Below are 5,169 nucleotides of genomic sequence, written 5' to 3' on the forward strand. Positions count from 1 at the left end.
TGGAAACGAAATAAATATCTTTTAAAATTATAATATTAGATTAAAACTAGAAATATGTACAAATGTGGCCGCCTTAGTACTAAAGTGATAGATGCTGACTCTAAGTGGTGAAAATAGAATGAAGTTAGTTGTTGAATTAGTGGTGGTTGTTAATGAAAATTTAAAAAGACTACACAAACCTTAAGGTAAAACAAAAAACTTACATCTGATTAATATTGATTTGATTGCAATCAAAAAGAATTTTTTTTCCTCTATTGTGATGAAGTGCCTGTATAAAAACATTTAAATTATTCAGATAAATTGGGGTCTCAGAGTTATTCCATTACTAAAAGGGGAATGCCAACTCCAAGCAGGAAATTGTGAGAACTTCATAACACCTGCTCATTAATAACGCGTGCACATCCAAAGTGTCAAACGAGAATGCTTTTGTTTCAGTTATCAATAATTTGAAATCTAAGTGATAGTTATGATGTAATAATAAAGAGAAATTAAATAATTAAGAATGATTTTAGTTTCTACCACTTTTTACATATTTAGCCACATGTGTCACCCCCTTGGATATAGATACAAGCAATGGTTGCATTATAGTCCCTGCTATACCAACCCAAACCCTTTAATTGATGCATCTCAAGATCAAATCTTTCTTACGTTCCACTTCCGGTTGCATGACCGTTATGTTTTTAACACGTTCATGCCGGGAAAAGTGAAAATACTGGTAGAAGAACTATTTCAATATTAGATAATATGAGGGAGAAGTTAATGTATTCTCAACAATAACAAAATACTGTAAGGAAATTTATCACGGCGAAGAAGCTATTCAATATAAAAATTGCATCCGTTAAAAACAATTGGTAGTTATGGATTTTTATTATTCCCGGAAAAAAACTAAAAAATGAAATTTATTGTTACCAGTTTTTACTCCGGTGCGTTGCCAAGATGAAACAATCTAGCGTGACCCACCCCGGCGTGAACGTGTTAATGAAATTGAAACGGATAGATATATATAAAGTCTCACTCTCACAATCATTCCATTTGTGGAAATCACATAGAGCTCTTAAAATAACTAAAAGGAAATACAACAGAACAGAGCAGGAGATATTTTATACTTGACTTGATATGATGTTAAACAAAGTACCTGCTCGCGAAGCGGGCATCTCACTTCTTCATCTGACTAAACTTTTGCCGTAAGGCAATTGTGTCTTTTGACTTGGGAATAATGGGAAATTCCCCAGAAAGATTTCTGTGGTCGTCATTGGTGGATTTTCTCCTCATCTAAACCTTCTTAACGATATTTGAATTGAAACGGATAGAACAGGTACATAGATCTTTATAAAATCTCACTCTCACGATCATTCCTCTGAGGAACAGAAAAACACATAGAGCTTTTAAAAATAACCAAAAGCAAATATCACAGACAGTTCTCATGATCAATCCATTTCTGGAAATCATGGAACCTAAACTTACATACTTTACTTCACATCTTAGAGAATATGTAAATACACAAGTTTTAATAATTTTTAAAGTTTTAAAAATACTTATATAGTGGTGCGCTTTATCATCACTAATTTTACATGAAGGACAAAAGTTTATTATGGAAAGTAACGCCCACATTCTACAAAACATTTCTCAGTGGACACACAGGACTCGATCTTCTCTTGTTTCTCGATATTAATCCGATGGTTTTCGTCTATTTATCTCATATACGATCCAAGTCTTAATTTAATAAAATAGGGAGTGTATACTGTATACCTGCGATTGCGGGTATACCTGATTGAACGGTAGATTCTAAGAACATGAAATACAACGTGAATCTGAATGAATACAACAGCAAACTTTTAACGACGCCCGATTTTTGATTTTTAATCCGATTTTTAAATTTGTAGACATTTAAGAAATGGAATTTTCAGATTGTCTTAGCGGAAGCCATTGTTACAGAAAAAGCCATAGACGATTGAGCTGTGTCAAATATTTTAAAAACAGCACCAGTGGTGTTTGTTAGCATATAGCTCTAATCAAAAAAGTTGTTTATTACGAGTTTTGTAATATTTAATTATTTTTTTTAATAAATATAACAGGTTAACTGAAAGGTCAATGTGATCGTGCTAGCATAAGCAGACAACGTCACCTAATTAATATTTTCAAAGCTAGTTGAAACCACGCGTTCATGTTTTTATAGATACATTTTTGAAAACGTGTTTTTATAAAATTTAGTAGTTTAAATTTGACTGCAATTAAAATTAAAAAAAACTTTCAAATGAATAGCAATATTAATAGAAAAATATAACTAATTCGATGCGGAATAAGCGTAAAAAACGCCAATACTAATGCTAATAATAATCAATTTTGATAAATTACGAATTGAAGTAAAACAATAAGCTATGCACTAACGGCAAAATTAAAGGACAAATGTTACCCACTTCGTTTTAGACAGCGAAAAATACCGGCAACTATTATTGAAGTCAATAATGCTAACTGAATTTTTGTAATAAGTACTAAATTGAAATTTAAAAGAAATAGGCTGAGAAATAAAAGAAAACTTAATAGAGAAAATGTACTTATTCGTTACGGGATACCGTTAAAAGTCACCATACTGTTATTGTCACCAAGTAAGAATAATTTTAGCAATTGGCGCTACTGGCTTCATAGTAGTTGGTGTAATTTTAATAGGTATCAAATATTCTCTTATGAGAAGGAATAACCTTAACTGTGTAACACTCTCTTAAGAAAAGAAATAACCTTAACCAAATATTACAAGTTGCCTTGAGCAACAGGATTATACCAGATGATACTGAATACAATTAATCTTTATTTTGATAGGATTGACTGCACAAAATATATTTTTACAAAGTCCAGTAACGCGAAGCTACCGAGAAGGGCAACAAATAATAATAAAAAATAAAGCAAGAAAATTGGAATCACTTTAACTTTATTATTTGTGTCTGTATTTGTTTCAAAATTTTGTGCGCGAATTTGTATTGGTGTTTATAATAATCTAAATTTTATCGAAATAAAATAAAATTCGCAACTATTTATTATTATTTTTTTTTCCAATTTACTATTGAAAGTGAATGACGGTGAAAACTAGAAATATGTACTAAAGTGATAGATGCTGACCCTAAGTGGTTTAAATATAATGAAGTTAGTAGATAAATTAGTGGCTAGCTGTTAAGGAAAATATTACTAAAACATTACGGAAAAACAAAAAAACATACGTGGGATTTTAAACATACATCGGATTAGTATTGGTTAGATTACAATCAAAAGTAAATTTTTTCCCTTCACTATTATGATGAAGTGTCAGTATAAAAACATTTAAGCTACTAAGATAAATTGGGGTCTCTGAGTATTCTGTTACGATGAGGGGAATGCCAACTACATGTAGGAAATTGTGATAAGAGCTTCGTCACACGAACTCATTCATAGTTCATGCACATCCGAAGGGTTAAACGAGAATTCTTGTTTCAATTATCAAAATTTTTTAATTAAGTCCAAGTGGAAGTTCTGATTGATCAACAAGTATAGATAATGAATAATTTGAATGATCTGATTTTCTACCACTTTTTATATATTTGGTCACCTATATCAACCCAAACCCCATAATCGGCGCAACTTATTTACCACTTGCGGCTGCATGACTGTTATGCTTATAATGAAAAGCAACAGCTATTTTTATTATAATTGATCATTGAAACCGATTTATTTAACATAAGCAAAACCAAGAATTATAATTTACTAAATATCGCTCTTACGATCGAGCCACTTGTGGAAATCATAGAGCTATTTGAATAATACTTTACTTCGCAGGGTTATCTATTGCAAAAGTTACTAAGACTTGATATGTGGTGATGCGAAGTACCTGCCCGTGAAGCGGGCATCTTACTTCTTCATCTGTAAAAATTTGCCCTAGGGAAACGGTGATTTTTGGCTTCTAAAGAAAATTGAATAATTTTCCACGGGAATCGCAGGGTTATCTATTGCAAAAGTTACTGAGACTTGATATGCGGTTATGCGAAGTACCTGCCCGTGAAGCGGCCATCTCACTTCTTCATCTGTAAAAATTTGCCCCATGGCAACGGTGGCTTTAAAAAAAATTGTAGAATTTACCACAGTAAGGGTGTGGATGTCTTGAGTTGGTGATGGATGATCTCCGCGTCGATGGCTCTCCGGCTTGAAAAGTTATTTAAATAGTGATGTATTTCATAATAAATAATTTAAAATGTAGGTCAAACGTTTATTACGGATAGTAACGCCAACATCCTATCATACTAAATAGTAAACACAACTCAGTTCTTAAAAGAAAAAAATTATAATTACGAATTCATATTTATTATTTAGTTTAAAATCTCGTTCCCATGATCAATCCTTTTCTGGAAACCATGGAGCTAGGAGTACTCCTAGCTCCATGCATGGAACCTACAATACGTTGTAGACGAAAGTGTAAAATTAGAGAAGTTTTAATAATTTTTTAAGTTTTGAATATAATTATATAGCATGGCTGAAAGCCTTTATATAACAAGACGGAAAAGAGAAAAAACTGGTACGTAAGACTATTCGTTCCAGCATTTTTTTCGAAAAAAATAAAATATCTGTAACTATCAAGATTTCTTTTATAATTTTAGCATATATATAAAACTGCTTATTTTCCAAGATAAAGTTGATATTGTTGAATAGTTTAAGAAAAAAATAAGCAAACTCCTCCCAAAAACTAGTTATAACTGAAAGTGTTTTACTAAAAGCCTTTCCTCTTTTCCGTCGCGCTTTCACCCCTGTTATATAGTAGTGTGCTTTATCATCACTAATTTCACATGAATGGCAAAAGTTTATTATGGACAGTAACGCATACATTCTACAAAACATTTGTCAGTGGACACGCAGGACTCGCATCTTCTCTTGTTTCTCGATATTAATCCCATGTCTTTCGTCTATTTATTTCATATACGATCCAAGTCTTAATTTAATAAAATAGGGAGTGTATGCTGTATACCTGTGATTGCGGGTATACCTGATTGAACGGTAGATTCTAAGAATATGAAATACAACGTGAATCTGAATGAGTACAACAGCAAATTTTTTACGAAGCAATATAATGAAAAATATTATTCGTAATATTTTGCGAGCAGTTTTAATTCTCATTGAATATGCATGCCGTTCATGTACTTAATAATTTAC

The sequence above is a fragment of the Parasteatoda tepidariorum genome, chromosome 1 (assembly GCF_043381705.1).
Source record: "Parasteatoda tepidariorum isolate YZ-2023 chromosome 1, CAS_Ptep_4.0, whole genome shotgun sequence".
Taxonomy (NCBI): Eukaryota; Metazoa; Arthropoda; class Arachnida; order Araneae; family Theridiidae; genus Parasteatoda; species Parasteatoda tepidariorum.